We start from the raw sequence: 21,886 nt of genomic DNA on the forward strand, positions 1-21,886 counted from the left end.
CTCAACTAATGTTTTGCCAGCCCTTCATTGTGTTGAAATGAATGCTAGGAACATGTTAACAAATTAAAAGAACTCTAGGTATAAGCTTGCAAAGTGAATTCCGTTAATTTCCTCTTGTTGCAGTAAACTGATTGTTTCTCTTTCACTAGTTATCGTAGAGACTACAATAACATTTTCAGTAGATTAAACCTCAAAGAAGGTACCCAGTATATCAAGAAATTGAAGTGTATTTGCACTTCCAAGTTATTCTTTTTCTTTGTCAAAATCAACTTTGAATCAATGGACTGCCACATCATTAAGAATTAAGGATCAATAACATTCAATTTACGTTTATCTTTTGCCGTGAGGATCGCTGGACTGCAAGATAACTGTCTGTCATATTAAGCCGAATGCCTCACACAACAACAGGGCTGTGTTCCAGCAGTGCTACATGACCCCTGCTGGTGACGTAAGCTTAATTCACAAAAGAAACATGCTATACTCCCTGGATTTTATAGTTTCAGAGCTTTAGGGATCCCTATGATTGAAGATTATAGTTGCTGTCGTTTGCAAGAAATATCAGGCAACAATGTTGTGATATTATTTCAGCAGAATGTTCAATATTGCTACCCCAGGAATTGACTTAACAATGCAAGAACATTGCTGAACATCCAACAACTAACATTTCTAGGGTCTAACAAAACTAGTTTTTTACCAAATATAATTATTGCTACCCAAAATTGTTGGAATGGGTTTTCTTCTGAGCATGTATCTGTATAACTAGATCTGTTGCAATTAACAGACTATAAATATGACATGCTTCAAATTTTAAGTACAGTATTAACAATGGTAATACTGTAAATGTAACATTTCAGACTTTCATACTAGTTACCATTTTCATACTAAGTAATCACAAAAAAGAAATCCAATTTCTAGTAACAAAAATTGTTCATTTTTAATTGTGACTTGTACTAGTTACCAGTAAGTATGATTTATGACAATGTTCCTCACAATTTACCCATTTTAATAGTGCAAAACATGCTAAGATTCCAGCAGTCTGATAGTAATCCCTTTGGAATGACTTTAAAGTTACTCAGAATGTTCTGCCGTTATTTGTACCATTCACAAAAATTGTCATAAAAATGTCAAAGAGAGTACTTTGACAATCAAACATGCCATCTAGAAAGAGCAATGTTTCAGAAGATAATTTGTAAATAGGTTATCATCTGAATGCCAACATCTCTTATCTTACTTGAATTGTAAAAGAATGAGGCATCTCTGATGTTTAACTCTGTTGACAAATCCTAGTGTTTACTCCTGTTTTGCTGAACACAAATCTTGTAGTGTCTTTCTTCTTCTTTTTGCGTCTTCTTGGTTTCTTCTTCTTTTTCTTAAATCCTGTCATAAAAAATAAAACGATGTTTAAAGATCCATAAATATTGCATCATGAGTAAGACCTTATCTCCTTTGGAGACATCATGTTCTTGGCATCATGATTATTACATGAAGCCTTGCCTGTCACCCCAGTGGATAAAGTCAGGTATAAAACTAACAATATTAAATTATTAACGCAATAAAGTGTGGATCCAAATTGGCAAGTAGCCTGTGTAGCAACCATTTCGGCCGTAGTTATTACTCATCCACTTGAGTTATTGTAAAAAAAAAAAATTGCAGATGTGCAATAACTTGTATGGAAATGCTTACTACCCGGGCTAATTATAGAGTCAATAATTATTGTGAACAGAGATGGTACACGTGATTGGTAGTTGGGCCAGTATACTGCCACTCTTCCTTTACTTTTACATGTAAGAATTTGGTAAGGTTTTACTCTCAGACCTGCTGCTTATACCTAATACATGCACAGAGATAGTTATTTAAGACTCCATACAAATCCTCTAAAATTGGCTTTTGAAGCATTTACATGCAGGTGTGAGAACATAGAAATGCTAGTATCTCACCGTCAATTGGTGAAAAACACACTGATTTTTGGTACAGAAGCATTTTTCATCTTGTTCTCGTAGAGGATGACAACAAATCCCACAATTTCACAAATTCTCATTTCTGTTATGTCTCAAATTCGTCACTCAATTCAGTCAGGGCTGAGCTGGATGAACAACCACTCAATTTAATCATCATTATTAATTTTTATAAACATATTTATTGCCTGATTTATCATTCACACCCCTGATAATGTTCAAAATCAAAATTTTAAAACCTCTTTTTATAAAAATTCTACTACAAATATTACCATATGGCAAAACCAGAGAATTTCGTCCTCACAATCACAGTTAGAATTACATAACACATCTCCCCTCAACCAATGAAGTGAAATGGATATCAGATAAAAAAGACTTAAATACCTCCTCTTTTAAACACCTATTCAATGCTCTTTTGATATCATTGCACTCGCCTAGGAATTTCCCAACAGGATGCTGCAAAGAAAGGCGAAAAAAAAAATTTGTATACAGCACAAAAAGATGGCCAAGCAGGCACGTGTTTACAGCACAACACGTTTAACTATTAACCTGTTCGTGACAGCGATGCAGTTGCTGTATAATTTCTAGGCAGTCGCCATGAAGATGAGGCGCCAAAGAGGGATGCATAGCTTGCAAGAATTACCTTTTAACATTTAAATTTTCTCGTAACATAGCCTATAAACAGCTAAATTGTACTTCTTTGCAAGTTGCAACTCTGAACAGAACGTTTAGCAACCACGCCTTCTGAGTATCCTTTGTTTTTTACTGTATATAAGCTACTACGAAAAATAACCTTCATTATTTGAACCCAGCTTCCGGTTCCTTTTCCGGTTTGCACTTACCCAGGCCTTGCATAAGAGATGGACTCCCTGGGATGATGGACTGTGGTATACAGTGTATACCGGTACACAAAAGGTAAAAACATGCCCTTATCAGTGTTTTGTTTTGGTTTAATCTGACTAGGTGTCTCTACCAGTCAGTGGTACGTATCTAGACTCAATGGAACTGTTGAAGACGGTTGTGGCCTAGTAAAGTCTCACCCTTGTAAACATATCTACCAAGCAACTACGCTTGCGCACGAAGGCAACGTCATCAACATCGACGGGGCGGGAACGTCACGTGATCCATACCCCTGCGATGTCGACACAAGAATGCACATACCGTACATGGTCGGTGTTTCGATTGCCAGCTACACAACTCAAGCTTTTGTTGCTTGTAGAAACAAAAGCTTGCAACTTTCTTGCGATTTCAGAAACAGCTCTTCCGGCGGTATCTTTTTGGAGGGAATCACTTTCGTAAATACCTCCCTGAATCTTGTCGATTGTTCTCTTAAGATGTCAGGGGTCATGTTTGTTAATAGTTCTAATGACGCTTTTTCTCTTAATTTTTCACGTGGTTTCACTGGAACTATTAGTATTTCTGGGTGCACGTTCTACAACATCAGTGGCAGTGGCATCAAGATTCGCGGTGATTCGGTGAACTTGAACATAACAGATACGTTCTTCACTGAAAATAAGCTCCGTATGAACAGCTTAGAGAGCGCGCTCCTGAGTATTTCACCGCAAAGCTTGTCCGCTCAAATTCAAGTTAACTTAAAGAATATCAATGTCTTAAGAAACAACTGTTCTCATGTGTTCTGGAAAAGCATGTATGGAAATTCGATCGGGAAGAAATGGACTCATAATAATGCAGATGAAGTTCGGGAGTATTGACAATAACTGTGTAAGAGAAAGTGTGATTGACATCAGAGGCACTTCTGTCACAAACTTAACGAAGATTCACTTCAGGCAAAATGGTGGCAGGGCTATCAACATTCGTGATGGAAACTCGGTTCAACTTGAAATTACTAGGGGTACGTTTTTCGAAAATAAAATGGCAACGTCAATGGAAGATAGAGATGGAGGAGCCCTAAGTGTTAAAGGATTCAGACACGGAGCCCTCGTTTTCATGTCGAGGACACTTTTTCGCTCCAATGCGGGGATTAACGGTGGCGCATGCGCATTCACTGAGTTAACTTTACTAAAGCTGGACATCAAAAGATGTCATTTTATTCAAAACGAAGGCTCTGGTACATCTGGTGGCGCGTTGGCTGTTGGAACAATGGATTCTTATCTAAACAATGCCACTATCAATATTCACGATTCAAATTTCATTGGAAATAAAATTTACATTAATGTGGATCGCTTATGTAGCTTTGGTGGGGGTGGAGCCATGGCATTCTATGTGGATTACATGAAGGATCTCCTACTTATAAACACCAGCTTCGTCAAAAATACTGCCGAACAAAAGATTGCTGGAGCTATAAAAGTTAACTTGTTGAAAACACTTTATCGAGACATTTTATTCCTTAACTGTGAATTCATTAGGAATTCAGGCGCTGTAGAGACAGGGACCTTGCATTTAGTTTTGTTAACGTCACCCCAAGCGCGTGTGAAAATACACAACACCAAGTTTATTCAAAATAAAGCCATTTCTCCCGCCCAATACGACATTTTGGTCCTCTTCAAAGGCTTCTTGAAGATCGATTCTTGTACCATTCAACATAACGCTGGAGGAGGGGTATTCTTTCAACACGCAGGTGACGTATCCTTGGAGAATACTTTGATAAGCGACAATGACAACTTTATGATAAGTCTCAACGCAGGAAGTAAGAGCAACGCAAGTTTTAAGCTAACCAACGTCTCGATCCTAAGAAACAACTGCAGAGGGAAAAGTAATATTTTCCAAGTGTCTATGAATCAATCGCCATATTTCTTGAGTTTTCAAGGGAGTGCCTTCGAGGACAATTTTTGCCAGTCAGGGGTGTTAGAGATTTCTGGCAGGTCTGACCTTTGCCTGGATACCAGTGTGATCAGTTTAGGTGCAATAGTAGCCATGAACAACACCCTGTTTCGTGGAAATTCTGGTGTCGCAAAAAGCGCGTTATCAATAGTTAACGCTGATGTAGTCCGAATTGAAAACTGTTCTTTTAAAAACAACTTTGGAGGCGCCTACGGATCTCATTTGTCAGTTCAGCTACGTTCGACCAGATTAAGAATTTTCAAAACGAAGTTTTACCAGTCTGAAAAGTCTAACATCTTTAACACAACAGAAGAGCAGCCATATCATGTAAAGGTTACAAGTTTTGGAAACATAAGTGTTACCGAGAGCTCGTTTATTTCTGATCCCCTCAGCTATGACGGAGAGGGTCTAATCTTTGTTGAGGGTGCAAACAATGTTTCTATCGACCATTCCGTGAAAATTCAATCCCCGGTAGGAAGCAAGCTGATATTCCATAACTTTTCACATTGGGAAACCATTAACAAGAAGACCACGTGGGTAACATGGTTCTCTATTCTTACTAAGCCCTGCTCTATAAGCACGTACAGTATAAAAAGGGGCTCAAGTAGAGGTCTGAAAATGAAGCACAGCGTACAGTGCCTACCATGTCCCGATGGAGGCAACTGTACCGAGGAAGTGGCGGCAAGGCCAAATTTCTGGGGGTACCCCATGGGTGACTCGGTACATTTTCAGTTGTGCCCACATGGGTACTGCTGCCCAGCTGTCAATCAAAAGTGCCATTACCACAATGAAAGCTATCAGAAGTCTGGTTGTCAAGGTAACCGGACAGGGATTCTCTGTGGCAGTTGTAAGGAGAATTTCAGTGAGGCGTTATTCCACACTAACTGTGCTCGGGACGACGAATGCACTCATCTCTGGTACCTGATCGTATTTTTCATTTGCGCAATGTTATTCGCGTTTTACCTTATCCGTAAACCTCCAGTTTTTCAAAAGATAATGAAAATGTTAACATGGTTCATCTCAAGTAACAGCCGAAAAGATTACCACGACGTCGACAAATCGGAAAATGGGCAGAAATCAATAGCTATGTCATCGTTTTCTTCCCACGGTTACCTGAAAATTCTCTTTTATTTTTATCAAGTTGCAGGACTGTTGACTGTTCCATCATATGGTGCAGGAGAATTATTAACAGATAAGATTGTATTTCCAATAACAAGCATTTTCGACTTTAAACTATATCCTCATAGCGACTGGAATATTTGCCCTTTTGCAGGTCTCACGCCGCTGACCAAAACAATGACTCAAGTGTTTGTCGTCATGGTAATCTTCTTGGCAATACTGTTTATTTACCTTCTGCACAGCGGGCTTAACAAACTGCGCAAGCGTACTCCAGTGTTTCCCTTAAAAGGTCCATACCTGGGAGCGATCCTTGAGAGCGTGTTGCTAGGGTACTCATCAGTGACAGGGACCACAATGAGGCTACTGTGCTGTGTAGAAATACAGTACGTGCATCGATGGTACTACAACGCGGAAATCACGTGCTATCAATGGTGGCAAAAGAGCACTATAGCAGTCATTATTCTGTTTTTATTTCCCTTTATATTCATGCTTTATGACGGCTCCTTGCGCCTGCATCGGCGACAAATTTCAGCGAAGAAGTTTCTACTGGCTTGCGTTTTTCCTCTTCCATACCTGCTTTATGCCGGTGTTGTATACGTAAAGAAAGCGTTAAAGCGGCCGCTTTTCTCCCAAAAACTGAAATCAAAGTCGTCCATTGTTGATATTAAAGAGGATCGTGAAACATCTCTCCAATGCTCTTTAGAGGCCTCTATCCTCGAAGTTCTAAGCGCACCATTTTCCAAGCAAAACCAAGACGACCAAACACCAGGCAAGATCTACTGGGAAAGCATTCTGATTGGCCGGCGATTTATCTTAATCCTGATTGGTTGGTTCATGACACAAACCTTCCTACGGTCTGTTTGCCTTGCCATCACGTGTCTTATCTTCCTTTTACACCACCTCCACACAAAGCCCTTTGCAAAGTACTTGGCCAACCTAGCCGAGACTGTTTCCTTGGCAACATTGGTCGTCATAGCAATATTAAATGTCGGAGTAGCATCGTATTACTCCGCAGGAACTGAGTATCAAGGTCTTCAAAAACAACATGTATACCGCTGTGTTTGGGCCGAAGCGATTCTACTGGGCGTCATTCCATTAACGCTTATCATTTTCCTTACCTTGTTACTGATGTCGCAGCTCGTTCGGTTGATGATGGGTTTAATAAAGCTAATTCACTGGTTCACCACCAGACTAAGGAGAGCAAGACACGAGGAAGGTGTACCTTTGATTCATCAGAAGAACTAAAACTTGATCTCACTCGTCAGACCTCGGTTGTTCAAAAGCTGGATAGTGTTATCTACCGGAGAAAACCACTATCCAGTGAATAACTGTTCCGGAAACCAATTGCGCTATCCATTGGGAGTGGGGTGGGGGGGGGGGGGGGGTACTACCATATGTGGGCTATATAGGAATGTGCCGCTGTGAAGGGTATGGTTTTCAAGCAGTTTACTCTGGAATAGGGTATATAAATCAGAGAGTTTGGGTCTAGAAGAGGGTATCATTTTCCCGGAAACTGATCAATTGGTTGAAGATTTTAGTGTAGACTAGGAAAACAGGGAATTGCCACTCAAAAATATAAAAAAATCAAAACGGTTTTGGTTTGGCTGGATTGTGCTAGTGTTCTCAGTAGTTTCTGGAAAACACCTACTCTAGGATTGGGGGGAGGGGGGTTGGGAAGTAACGTCTAGTGCGGGGTAGCAAAATTTAGCTGAACTAGCTCTGGTATAGGCTAAGAGTTCAAGGGTCCCAGCGGCACATCCCCACCCAAAAATCATCTTAAAGAACCCTGTAGATAACACTATTTACCGGTCTTTCAAACAGCTAAGGCCAGTTGTTAATATTTTAGGTGACCTGCTTGCACTACATTACGGTGGTGCTGCTCATAATAATTTAGCCTTTAGGTTCTATCAAACGGTATTGTAACTTTGAATTCTATGACTCAAATCCTAACTTGACCGTTTACTGAACTTTAAGAGAAGCCTTAAGGCTGAATTGCTAGTTTACGTGACATCACGGCGGCCATGTTAGTGGTCAAGAACAAAAGCATTTCGCTCCTCTGGAACTAAACTCTATTTTCATGCAAATTCTTCGAGAAAAAATTTTATTGTACAACCACGTGACAAGGCGGCAATGTCGGACATGGCCGCCTTGTCACGTGGTTGCAAACCAGTAATAACGCATCGTGTAGCCTCCTTTGAACGGATACAATATGTTAATCCAACTGTCAACTGTAACTCAACGGGATTATAGTACTACATGCTTTTTGCTTCCTTCCGTATATTATAATACAAAAATGAATTTAAATAAAATAGAATTGAAATTAATATTTACATATTTTACAGTTTTACAGTTTTGTGTATAAGAAATATAATATAAATAGGTTTCTGATATTTTAGAACTCCACTGTAGGCAGGTAAATGTTATTTTCTAGCCATTCTTATATAACTGAGCCATCCACATCAGGAGTCAGCAAATTCTGTCGTGTCTTTCGCAGGTTTTTTGCGAGCTAAAAATAAAATGAAGAAAATGAAATTGTGAACAATGTGCACGTGTAAGTTAACTTTCAGAAAATATAATTCATAATAAAGCACAAAAATTAACAGCTACTATCTTACATTTCTTGTACGCGTTCCAAATTCGAACTGTCTTATCCCACGAAGCAGAAACATACTATGGCAAATAAAGAAACAAACAAAGAAAACTTGTTTACACGAGATAATACTCTCTCATGATATTTTTTATGATAACCGCTCCAAATATCGAAAAAATTGAGATCAATTTTACCCTGCAAGCAGACTCTGCTCGCAGGATAGATCAATTTTTCATACTCTTAAAAACAAACACTAAGAATAGTTTAAACGTAGGATACCCTTTCCCGATTTTTTCAATACCCGCTAACGGTATCGAAATCATTATCCGATACTCTTACTCCTTCTGCTTGGTACTTATGTTTTTACTCGCTCAGTTTTCCCTCGCAGACCAAAGCACACACAAAAAAACAAATAAACAAACAAATGAATTATTTTATAGTAAAACCTGACTCCTCTCGGGAATGTGAATAATGCAGCGTACGGAATCATTGTGCCCAAGATTCTTCTGAACGATTTTACGACTTTCTGGATCATATACTCTGGGGAACGAAAAAATATTCAGTAAATGACATTTCTCTCTACAGAGTCAAAACACCTAGACAAAAAGGAAGGAATAAGAAACACAAAATAAAACAACAAAAATTAATTTTACCACCAGCCATCTCTGACTCGTCTCCAGTCGACTCTCACAGCCTCTCCCAAGTGGTGCGCGGTGTGTGATGGGAAGGAGGAAAGCGCGGGAGATCGAGAGAGACTTATCTTCTCCCTTCCCACCACCCTCTGCCCTCGCCGTGCTCGTCACGCGAAGACGACTGGTGACAAGTCAGCAGCCATCTTATCTCTTAATTTCCGCCAAAATGTAAAAAATGATTGGCTACTTAAAGGTTGCACGCGAGACTGGGTCGTTGTTGAGCCGAATTGCCCGATGGGACGGTTTTTAGGGGACGGATTTGGACCTAGGTTCTGCCCAACTTTGTAGTAACTGACCAAATAAGCGATTGCACGACCAGATAAGCCCATGGTGTAATTGGGAACAAAATCGCCCCAATTTCATAATCGTTCCCAGGGTTCTTCTTCTTCTACTCTTCCCTGTAGGAACGAGTAACAGAGAACCGTGGAAACGAGGTTGTCTCCGTGCAATCTCACAATGACCAGTCGGGAAACAAGAGACTGTTTAAAGATTCTTATTTCCTGTGCGATAATTGAGTTCGAGCGGAAATGAAAAGTGTGTAAAAGACACAAAAGTGGGAACTACGCAAAAAGTTTGGGCCATTGTGATAGCTAAATAATCTCAAGGCACTTTCTCCATTAATCAGAAGAAAACACAAAACCAATCGAGACTTCCTTGAACCCGCGCTTTTTCCCGTGATCAACAGTGGCTACACGCACTGGTATCGCATTCTGATTGGTTAAACGTCTGGATAGCCTGCGTAGCTGGCGGTATTGTGTGGGTGCGAGATTAAAGTTTTGGCGGCGGAGCCGTGTTCCAAAAAAAGAGAGTAGGGACGAGGCGGTTGAAATACCGCCTGCCAGAAAACCCCGGTATTTTGAATAGTCCGCACACCAGTGTGCGGGGAAACGGATTGGTCGAGGGCCATACATATGTCAATCATGTTAGATGAGCCTTCGCATATATTTCCCAATTTAGGGAGCAGATGGCAAACTGAAAAAGACGTACATGTAAAGTGATTGTGATTTCCGCTTTAAAAAGAGCATAATTGATGACCAAATTGCCGAAATGGCGTCTTTAAACTTCACAGCGCTGGAATTGTCTTTATTTAGCCGTAAGAAACAAAGGTCAAAGAAAATTAAAACACTATACAACTGCATCTGTGATCAAATCCTATCAGGAACACCTACAGAAGAATAAACCACCGGAAATGGTTACTCAGTATGCATGTAACAAACCAGCTTCATGACCTTTTAATGTTAAGCCTGGTGTTGCAAAAAAAGATTTACTCAGTCAAAGTTTAGAATGATACATGCACTGTGTAGTGCTAGTAAACTTCGCGCGAAAGCCGAGAAAATAAAAAATCCTCCGTTCAAGCAAACTCACAAGGTCACGTTTCACATTATCGCGAGCTTAGGAGTCGTGTTTAGCCTGTCAACGCTTATTTCTAAACTGTCTCGCGCGAAAATAATCGGAAGTTTCAAATTGCAGGTTTCTCTTTGACTGGCTGATTTAATTGCGATCAGCTAAGGTGACAAAAGTGGGCGGCATTCGAAAAATCATGGTTCTCTGGCAGGCGGTATTTCACGCGGCTTCGTCGCTCGTGACGGCTCCGCCGTCAAATCTCACTCGACTATATTACAACGGCTCCGCCGCCAAATCTCACTCGACTACTACACAATACCGCCAGCTACGCAGGCTAACGTCTGGAGTGACCACATTGAACTCACGGAGGTCTGAGAACATACGCCTCGTAAATACGGCCTCTCTTCTCACCTAATAATTTCTTGCACTCCTGCTACAATGCAACCGTTCACCTGGTCGATGCAAAGTGCCGACACTGCTCCTTGGGCAATGAGAACTAGATCGAAGGCCATTTCGTCTGCTCTCTGTCGTGAGTGGATTGCAAACAAGTTAGTAGTAAAAACAGGTGCTGGCCACCGTGGATTTTTGGTGTTGCAGAAAACAATTTTTGGTTAGTTTGTGTTTTTGGATGGTGAGTATTGTTTTTTTTTTTTTCAGTGTCTTTTCTAGACTTCAACTGAAAGAAAGAGAGATTCGGTTTTCTTTCTAAAAATCGGTTTTTGAAGGCATGAGGTTTCTCTCCTTAATCTCACTCTTCAGTTTTATCTTCGCTCTAGGACTTTATTGATTGATCGCGTTGGCGAGTTCACGTACACAAAAATAGGGGCTGTTTTGCAGGCTATGTCTTTTCAGTTTTTTGCATGACGTCATGTGATGTCAGCAAATAGCCAGCTTATTGATTCACTAAATGGGAGATATCGGTTTCTTGCTGTTAAAAAATCATCACATACCCAAATACGAATAGTTCCATCCTCTGAACCCGTGATCCACTTGGTCAGCACCGCATTCCATCGCACCTAAAAACCGGACCATTAAAAAGAACTTCAAGCTGCTCAAAAGACACACTTAAAATACCAACATCTTTGCTTCCGTGCCAATAAATGATGTAGCCGAGGGTAGGGGGGCTCTTCTCACTGAGGACACTATTATATATTCACCACGTCTGTACACCTTTTTCATGCCGATTCTGCTCTTCCAACGTCGTCATTAATGTTTCTGGTATTTTACAGTGATTTTATTGGCCAAATTCATCGTGACGGCATTGTTTACTGTTTAGGGGAGGCGGGGGAGGGGGGGGGGGGGGGGGGGGTTAGAGATTACGTCACGGTAAATACAAAAATAGGCCATTTCCAAGTTCCAAAAACCCTCTCTTAGTGCAATGCTATCATTGAAGGCTAATGTTGACTGCGATTTACGAAATGAAACTTGCAAACTATTCTTTGTTTCAACAGGTGAACCTTTTGGCCGGTGGAGAAGTGTTAGGAAAGAGTGTTTATCCAGTGAAAGTCACTGTGATGCAGGGAGATCTCCCCATTTCCAGTGCGGTGAGTACTGATCATGAGCATGATTTTAGTTAAAAAAAAAAAAACACTTATTTTTTATCAGAGAGGTTAAGCATCACGTTTACGTCAAACGGCAAACGTGACTTTGTACCACGTGACCAAGTTCCCTCTTTACGTGCAGTTTACTGTTCATTATTTCTACACCTATTAGTTCTTCACACAATTTTTTCATCCATAAGAATTGTTCTGAGCTGCTTTTATCTGCTCATTTTTTCTTTTGAGAAATTCTCAACTTAAATCTGACGTCTGCCGTTTGCCGTATACGCGAAGCTTAAACTCTCTTTTTATGAGCAGAAGTACGCTTATTCTACGATGAAAATATGACGAGTTTCACAGAGTGCTTAATTTCTCTCTGTTTTCGGAGTCATGTTTGTAGATGAGAGGGGAAATAGGAGCCAAATATTTTTCGAGAATTATTGATTTCGAGCGGAGCGGGTACAATTTTAGGGAAGTTTATTGGTGCTGGCCAGTCAATCACCATTTGACGAAGCACAAAAGATTGAAAATACACTGAAAAATACCCATACCACAGTTCAAAAGCAAATTCCAACAATGGTTTCCGCAATACCAAAAAACACTCATTTTTTAGTGTTTAATTAATTAAGTATCGGTGAATCTATTTTTAATTTAAACCGTGTTTTTGTGCGAGTAGGGATCTTCGGGTGGTGGTACAACTTTTCCGATATTGCAAAGGCGGCAGTGATTGGTGGACCTCTATTATTCATCATTGTACTAATCATCACCGGTTGCTGTTGTTGCGGCTGCTGCAGGTCCCGTCCAACAAACCAAGGGTCTGTTATCGTCACTCCCGCAGCTGTCCCTAGGCTGTCATGGCGACAAACACCAGGAGCACCGTTCTCATGAAACCGCTGGTCAACGAGGCTTTAGTTTAACTCCAATCGAGGCGTACCCAGAGTCTCCTTTCTTTTTAGTCAGCGGGCAACGCGTTGTCCGTTGACCAAAAAAGACTGAAGACTCTGGTTACGAGATTGGTTTCACTATGAATAGACACACTGGAGCAATGTGCAAAAAACGCGTAGCTTTTGCTAAAATTTTGCTTTGTTTATAACAGTTTAAACCGTTCTGAACACTTTTATGTTTAGTTACTGTTAAGTACAATCCGATAAACAATTGTTGACATCTTATGCTCGGTTGACGCCGTACTTTATAGGATTTAGGACTGCCAATCTTTAATCGAACCGAACTAAAGCTTCAAAATGCAGTAAGAATATATCTTTTTTTTTTCAAAATTATGCAGTTAGTTGGCTAAAATTTGAAGTTCGGGGTCTGCATGAACGCTGTTAAACTGCCGTTTCAAATTGACTCTTCTTCTGTGAAGAACGGCGCGTGAATCGGGCCTCCAAGTACCTTGGTTGCTAGATGTTTCCTGCTACCCTCTATATTCTCATACCTATAATCTAATTACATCGTTCGATTTGGAGCATTGAATGTTACTTCGGATTTTCGTATTTGACCCGCTATGTGACCCTATAACCAACAGCCGACGCCGCAATAAAGGACGCTATCCAGACTGTTATTTAAGCGCGTGAGTTACGTATGTTGGCATTGCATTGTTTACTATTGACGGTACGCTATGAGGAAGCTCAACAGCGATAAACACAGCTTTCAGCAGTGGTCATGATTCTTCCAATTTTTTTTACTATTTCCTTGCAATTTTTGCAATTTCCCTTACCGACCTTAGTATATTCTAGTCTAAAAAATTACTTTTTCCTGCCGCGCGCTTTACCCAATATGAATTTCTACTTTCAAAAGAAACATTTAGAAATGGTAGATAATATCGATTTCCAGACTTTAATACAGAAGTGAGGGGAGTGTAAATTCGAATGCAAACTGCATTCTCTGAGACTGGCAGAGACTTTCTAAAATGAGTCCGTTTTTGGATGGGTAATTAGGTCAGCAGGAAAAATTTCTCTCGGCTCATGATTTCCATCGTCCGTCAAAAATGTCGTATGGTGGCAAATCTTCAGGGGCACCCAACGAGAATATAGTTCAAAACCACTTAAACATAGCATTGTTAAACGTGTTTTAGTATTTAAACGGTGGATATGGGCATATTTTTATCCCCTATAAATTTTTCATCTGTTCTGATTTCCTAGCTGAAAGTCTGGTGATCTTAAAATTGTGGGGATCAAAACTTACCTGTTCGAAAATTTCAGCCAGAAAAAAGGCTCCCGAAAAGTCTAGTTGACCTTTTTAGGGTAAAAATCTGTTGAAAATGGGTAATTTTACCATTTTTTAGATGTTCGAAAATCCTAGGAGAGGCAGGCAAGCAAGAAATTTTACAACAAATGTTCCGAAAATTCTAGATCTCAAATCGCCTTCCCAACAGATATTTATCCGAAAATTGTCGTTGGGTGCCCCTGAATCTTAGGCTGGCACTAAAACTATTTGAAAAAACTGGCTGGCACTAAAACTATTAAAGCTCCGGGATGAAAACTAACTAGAGCTCCAAGATGTGATAGTACATCTTGCAGCCCTGCTTAGTTTTAGTGCCAGCCTAAGATTTGCTACCATACGACTTACTTGAAATACGGACACCAATTAGTCCCCTCGCAGCCGCTTGGACCGAAGTCAGCAAAGCGCCGGGGAGACTGGGCACCAAACCAGGAATAAAAAGGTGTCGCCATGCATTTATATATAGTATACACTGTAGGAATTGTATGAAGTTTTGGATCCTCGGAACCAAAGAGAAACGTCCTGCGATAGAATTTAGGGTTTATGGGACAAAACCGACTTATCCTTTTGTCAGTTGGATTTCCCAGCTGGTAAAATTGTATCGTATTCAAAATTTAAGGAGTGTCATCTTGATCTTTAATCTTTAAAACGTAGTGCGGCTTTTCTAGACAAACTTGAAATAGACGACTTATTGCTTAATTACTTTTTTAAAACAATGGTCTGTTGTTTTATCACATGACCAATCATGCCAACAGTACAATGCTGCTGACTCATTCCCTTTGGACGTACCGGTCGACATTAATTTAATTACTGCAGCATACTTGCCCGAAGAATCCATACCATCCACTGCACTGATCTTCAAACAAAAGCATCTCACTTTTGGCTCTCAAACAAAGGTTTGTTTTTAGATATCGTGTTTAAAAACATCATATTTATATTTGGGATTTTAAGGTATTATTCACTTATAAGTTTATAAATATGCGGTGTGTGTGGCTGTTGAAGTGTAAAGGAAAGGTATAGTCCTTTTCAAGCTTGGTCTAAAAGTGCTCGAATTGTCATGTCGTCTGTTCATGCCTCGAAGAGGCGATTTTAAACTCGGATTCGACCGTATGGACGGGTTACAATATCCCCCTTGACTGGCATTTTAACTCTTTCTGCAAAGTCACGGCGAGGAGGTCTAGCCTGATTCTCAGACGTCCGAGAAGCGAAGAGACCGCGAACAACCTCGGACGTCTGAGAATCAGGCTACGGGGAGGTCGGGATCGCAAATCGTTCTTCATAAACCAATTAGTGCTATTACTTTTGAGTATTCTCCTCGATTTTCTTAGTTCTGGGTTAAGTCATGTCCATGACTAAAAGAGCGGACTTTGTAGGGTGAAATATTTCGCCTATAAATATAATTGAAAACAATAGACTTCAGGAGGCGCGAACATGAAAGCATGAATGCTATTTCTGGGTATTGTCGAAAAATATGTGATGTCGCCTCTGTCCACTAGTCGGTTAGCGTAAGATAAAGTAACAAAGCTAAGAAATGCCGTGTTTCTTACTCTTTCGCTAAAATCGCGTGACTTGTGGCAAAAATTTACAAGATTCGCGTGAATTATCCTTTAACTATCAGAACATTCCAGACGCCGCCACGGATGATTGTAGGCTCCACCTACAATTCAAGCGTAACATCTCTCCTGCCTCATCCATCAGTTTTTTCTTTTTTTTTTCAGTGTCTTTAAATGGATTGTCACTTAGCTTCAAGTTGGAAATTTTATAAATGGAACTTTCTGCGCGAAAAATGAACAAATCTTGTCCTCCTTAACGACTTCTTTAATAATCTAGGCTTGTAGCTTCTGTTTCGCGTCTGAACGCTCAGATCCATCTATGTCGTTCGAATAAAATGTAACAATTTTAAAATGAAGTAAAAATGACTGATCTACACTAAATTGTGCTCAAAAGTCGCGTGATTCTGCGTTAATTCGAATAGTGTATTGTCTTTGCATATACATATCAAGTGTTCTATTTACATACATTATTATCATGATCAACAACTGAATTGCCTAGCACACTGAAGTACGTATTGTGTGTAACTCTCAGCAGGCACCGTAAAAAGGATTATGCCGCTCCATTTTTAGACTTTCTGCCAGCCTCGAAGCTCGTTTTTGTTAATAACCGCACTTCATGTACAGGTTTGTTAACGATTTCATCTTCTTAGTGTTTAAGACATTTCGACCAAACATGAACAGAGTGTTGCGAAACAATGAATCATCTAAGGAGTAGCTAGACAGTCGCACCCATCTCCTTAAAAAGATCAATCAAATATCAATCAAGTCGATAGTTCTCTTGTTCATATCAGTATTTTCTTTTCCATTTTTAGTTTCTTCTTTCACGATTTTAAAATTATTAAACTCAAGTCAAAAGGAATTTGCTAACAAGTCGGACACTCTATCAGCAGTGAAGACGTCAAGGTATGTTGACGATGGCGTCGCGTCTTGACCTTTCAATTTGATTTCTGTTTTTTCTTCTGAACAGGCAGCACCAACGTTGTGTAACCTGCGTTCGAAATGAAATAAAGTAATAACAAAATAAAACAAAATAGACTGATCTACCCTAGATTGATTATCCTAATAGTCTAGTCCCTAATATCAACATAACGCCTTTCAATAGAGGAATGCGGAATCCTTTTGAATCATAATGAATTGTTGCTTTCATAGGAAAGAATAGCGTTACCTGACTCTGAGAAAGGACTTGACGCTCTGAGCTTTGGTTTCTCTAACGACATCCTCCAAGAATCTTAAGGTTTGTTTTACATTTTTATACTTCCTAGTAATTTTCAGCCATTCAGAGCTAACTCACAGTCAGCTTTTGTTTGGAGTGTCGCAGTCGTTTCTTAGCCGGGCTGTCTATTCATGCTATCTTCACCCAGAGAACTGCAAGAGGATTTTGGTCAAAAAATATGTATGAGGGCTGCAACGAGTGTATTATAGTTCCACCTGACACTCAGAGAATCAAATCGCAATGTTTTCAAATTGCGGTCACTTCATATTTTAATTCAAGGCCGAACATCTATTCACCTTATCTCTCGACTTCGCGTTCCTGATAACTTAGGACACACCCATGTTAGAGACCGCGAACCCAGTACAAACAGTACAACTTTCTGTAAACAGGCTCCGTTTTTTTAAGCAGCTTAAACGCGTACGTTTCTCTCTTCTTCCGAGGTTCAGATATGCTGTGATCATCTGCACTTGGAGAGAGCCCCGTTTTTAATTTTACATTATACATTCTTAGGTTTTTACTTAGAGAGAATAACTTAATTAGACTACAAGTACGTGAGCTGGTGGCTGTGGTTATCAAAGAATCATCTGAAGAATCAATGATACAATCATGCAGTTTGCAACAGTGATCCGTATAAAATTCTCTAACAGGAATAAATCAATTGTATTCGTAACTATGATTTAGTTGACATCTCATCATGACAAAATTTGCCCCTTTCAGAAATATTCTTAAGATCTCCTAGATGAAAGACATGTTAGACTGCGAAATTTCGACACCATATGATCACGTCAGAAGCTTGTTTTCCACTTAGTGTGAAAGATCAAAGAGTGTTTTTTTGTTATAGGCTAACTTGCAGTGCACTTTTCAACAGGATTTCATGGTCTTTCATACAATCAGGCAGCCAGAAGCAAGTATTGATCAAGGTATGATTTCCATTCTTACGTTTATGTCCTGGTTTATGGTTAAACTTCTGATGTCTTCTGAAAACTGGGCGGGTTTTTCAGGTCTTTAAGAATATATGATTACGTTCAAGATGCAAAATTTTTCAGTGTCAAGAGAGGAGAAGTTAACAAACTAACGGATTAAAAAAACTCGATCGGGTCAGTATAAAACTGGTTAAATTGTATTACACTGACGCTTTATATAAATAGAATCATGTGTTTAATTGTAACGTCGTTCGAGAGTCATTCCATCTGACATAAGCGCATCGGTTCAATTGTCCTCAAGAGTTCAGTGATAGATATAAACCACGAAAACCAAGTGAGGATAAAGCTCTTTTGATATAAACTGCTTAAATTCTTAAGATGAAACTGACACAGAGAAAGAAGGTAATGGAAGCAGTCTAACCATTGCAGCGCTCCTTAAATCGAGTGATTTCCAGGTTCAGCACCAATTATATGAAAGTTGTATATAAAAACCGCTTCTCATTTTTCCTGATATAAGAATTATTGTAAACTTTCACAGAAAGTTTGAAGTATCGAGGACGGGAGTTCAAGGACCTCTTGCATAAATTGTCAACAGAGAGCTTTCTGAACAGATTTTTTGCAAAAATGCACAAGATTCTGCGCACGCCGCTCAAATAAGTAATTTTTCGGGTTAACCGAGCGGGCACTGGGGCTATTCGAAGTGAAGATTTCCGATTCAGGCTTCAAAAGTGTTTTGTTTCAGTCTGTTTGTCAGGTAAGTTTCCCTCCCTGATTTACATGTAAGTTGTGAAGAAAAGTAACGTAAAAGATGTTCAGGTCTTTATCCCTTTGGTTAACATTTACAGTTTGTCTAGCTAACAATATAGCTGATTATATAAGGAACTTTCTTCCAGATCGTGTGCACAGGAATGTGATCGTGATGTCCACTCAGTGAAATCAACATCGGTCATCTGGGAAAAGTAAGCTTAATCTTACTAAGATGACTTTTATTAATAGGCATTTTCTTGTAAAAGAAAAGGTTGTTGCTGGTGGAAAAATTTTTCTCTTTGTTTGATGCTCACAAGACAAGTTTTATCACTACTCTAATTTAGGCACTGCTGTGTGCCGCCAAATTATGTTCGCAAAGACCATTTGATATCTCTTTCAGTCAAATGGTGAAATCGTAGTGAAATGTAAGTAGAAAAAAAAAAGGCAAGAGGAGATGAACTAACTGCAGGGATCACTTGTGTTATTTGAGTTTGAATCAAAAATATTAAAATCACCCGTTACGTAAAAAGGTGTTAAGTGCATGATATTTTTTTCAGTTTTGTAGACCAGCTACCAAGATACTGAAGATGTCACCACCTGATAATACAAGATTAAAGTTGTGCTCCTGAAAGTAAGATTATATTCTCTGTGACCTCTGCTATAAGTTTGTTGATGTAGATATGATTTATCTCTGAACCAAATAATTATTTTGGACAGTTGCCCCTTGGGGCAGGGGGGGGGGGGGTACTCCCTATAATGGCCTATAGGAGGAGGTTGTGGTCAATACCCTATAGGCGCGTGAGCTACCCCATAGCACGCTGCAGTTGTCAAAATGTGATTGGCGGTCGTAATAGACAGCATGTAAGGCAGCAGGGGGCAAACAATGATTGATGGTTAGCAGACGCAATTTTCTTTAATATAGTGTACTACAGTGTCAACATGGTTTTTGCATTTTAGATTTTCATCAATAAGCATGCCAAGAGAATGAGAATGTTTGATCAGAACATTCTTTATATTTAAGGAGGGCAGAGAGTAGGTAGATTATTAAGCTTCTGCCTTGAGCCGTTTAACATGAATTCAGTTTTAGTCATATGTAACATCAATAAATTATTTTTTTGTGATAAGCCAGTGATTAATGTTGAGTAAGTCTTCATTCAGGGAAGACTGAATGGAGTGGATATTGCCAGTGGAGTGAGTTAGACGGGTATCATCAATATAAATTCTTTGTTTAAAATGAAACAGACAATTGGGCAAATCATTGATATATAGCAAAAACAGTAGAGGCCCTAGTGTTGTTCCTTGGGGAATACCACACGTAACGGTGCAACATTCTGAAAGGGAATCATTGACAAGACGTTTCTGAGTATGATTATCCAAATAGGAGGAAAAACATTTATGGGTAAACATGACCATGATACACTATAAAGAGTAGTTAGACAGTAGGATATCATGACTGACTGTGTCAAACACTTTCTTAAGGTCAAGAAAAGCAACAGTGTTAACGTTACCTATATCAATATTACAGGCCTCTAATAAGGCTCTAACCATTGAATGGAGTGCTTATGGAATCCGAATTTTGGTGCTTAGACAAAATACTATGATCCAATAAATGGCAAAGAGTTGATGATAGATAATTCTTTCAAATACTTTGCCAAATTATGATAGAGATAACTGATATTGCACGATAATTGTCTATGTTGCCTCTTTTGCCGCTTACTTGAATAGAGAAGTAACCCTTGCAAACTTCCAATCGTCAGGAAATATACCATTAGCTTAAAGAACTATTAAATGTAATTGAAATAATATGAGGTGCAATATTGAATAAGCACAATCCATAATAAGCTGACTAGATATTTCATCTGGACCAGCACCTTAAGATTTATGCAGTTTTTTAAAAAGAGACAACTCCTGATTACTATCAGTGGGGATGAATCTGGAATCTTTCACTTTAAAGGCCAGAAACATTTAAATTCCTGAAAACTGGCCATTCCAGGGGCCATTGTCTAAAGGTATTTCGGAAGCCAGTTTTGGGCCAATTGTAGAGAAGTGATCATCAAAAGTGTTTGACAAAGCGGTTGAATTAGTCATAGAAACTCCATTCGGACTTAATTCCTTAACAGAAGACGTGCCGGATTTATGAGAAGTATTAGCTCATTGATGACCTGCCACACTTTATGCGGGTCGCCATCAGTTTCACTTAATTTGTTTTTATAAAAAAATTTGTTAGCCTGTTTGATTTTTAGCATTGAGTTTAAATTGTTATGCATTCTTTTAAAGCAGTCCCAATTGTGCGGATCATTGGACCTAATTGCTTAAAGTGCCTTGTCAGCAGTTAAAAAGGGATCATGCAAAGTTCTAAACTAGGTATGTGAAAAGGGGTACCATATTTTGTCAGGAGGCAGCGTGGCCAAGTGGTCAGCCCTTCGCACTTGCAATCTGGTGGTCCCGGGTTCTGTTGTATTTGAATTATTTGTTTTCTAAGTATTTACAGATTGAAAAGCGCTTTGGATCATTAAGAGAAAGGCACTATATATGTGTATATTATTATTATTATTATTATTAATAAGGTATACGAAAGAGCTGGATTTAAAATAAAAAAAAAAAAAAACTTTATAAGCCCCCCAAAATGGTAATGCAAAAAATCCTCCGTTAAATTGCCCCTCCGAATATAAGCCCCCCGGGGGCTTGTACGTAGAATTTGCCATGAGTACAAAGTAAAACAAAGCAAAAATGGTAAATTTCATTTCCACTACAAGCTAGCCCAGCCGATTTTATAACACAAAATTCCCTCTGTGCACAAGCCCTTCCGAACGTAGGCCCCTCCAAAAATAAGCCCCTCAAATAGGTTGCTTGAAAATGTAAGCCCCGGGGCTTAATATTTTTGGAATTTTACAGTATTTCAAAGGGTAAGGGGCTGGACCTCGGGGCGGAGCCTCCCTGTATATAGAACTTTGTGGAGTACCCCCTCCCCTGGGGGCAGTGCATGGTGTTGTTTGGCTTCAAAATAGGATTATATCTCATATTTTGATGTCATCTTTACCGTCTTTTTATTATTTTCAGGATTTTATGTCATTTGAATTAAACATATACAATTAGTTGAATGGTGTGAAGCTATCAAATTTAGGAGAAGGTAATTTAGCTGAGTTTATTAAATTGATTGCAGTAAAATGGCAAAGGGTGTTAACATTGTAAGCTTTAAAGCTTTCTTGCA

General features: G+C 39.4%; 1 protein-coding gene and 1 long non-coding RNA gene across 6 annotated transcripts in view; both read left to right on the forward strand.

Annotated features, from left to right (window-relative positions):
* Positions 1–21,886, forward strand: part of LOC140951195 (uncharacterized) — a 187,889-nt gene that overhangs the window by 70,362 nt on the left and 95,641 nt on the right. The window contains exons 1-4 of one of the 5 annotated variants that reach the window (XM_073400420.1): positions 18,866–18,887; positions 19,233–19,306; positions 20,953–21,039; positions 21,736–21,805. The exons of the other annotated variants lie outside the window; for them this stretch is intronic. The gene's annotated coding sequence lies outside the window, so the exon portion shown is untranslated. Of the gene's footprint in view, positions 1–18,865; positions 18,888–19,232; positions 19,307–20,952; positions 21,040–21,735; positions 21,806–21,886 lie in introns of those variants that run through there. 5 annotated transcript variants of the gene reach the window in all.
* Positions 14,857–17,026, forward strand: LOC140949775 (uncharacterized). The gene is made up of 3 exons (XR_012167114.1): positions 14,857–15,135; positions 16,605–16,695; positions 16,942–17,026. It is a non-coding gene; the product is annotated as an uncharacterized lncRNA (long non-coding RNA).

The sequence above is a fragment of the Porites lutea genome, chromosome 10 (genome assembly GCF_958299795.1).
Source record: "Porites lutea chromosome 10, jaPorLute2.1, whole genome shotgun sequence".
In the NCBI taxonomy this organism is placed as follows: Eukaryota; Metazoa; Cnidaria; class Anthozoa; order Scleractinia; family Poritidae; genus Porites; species Porites lutea.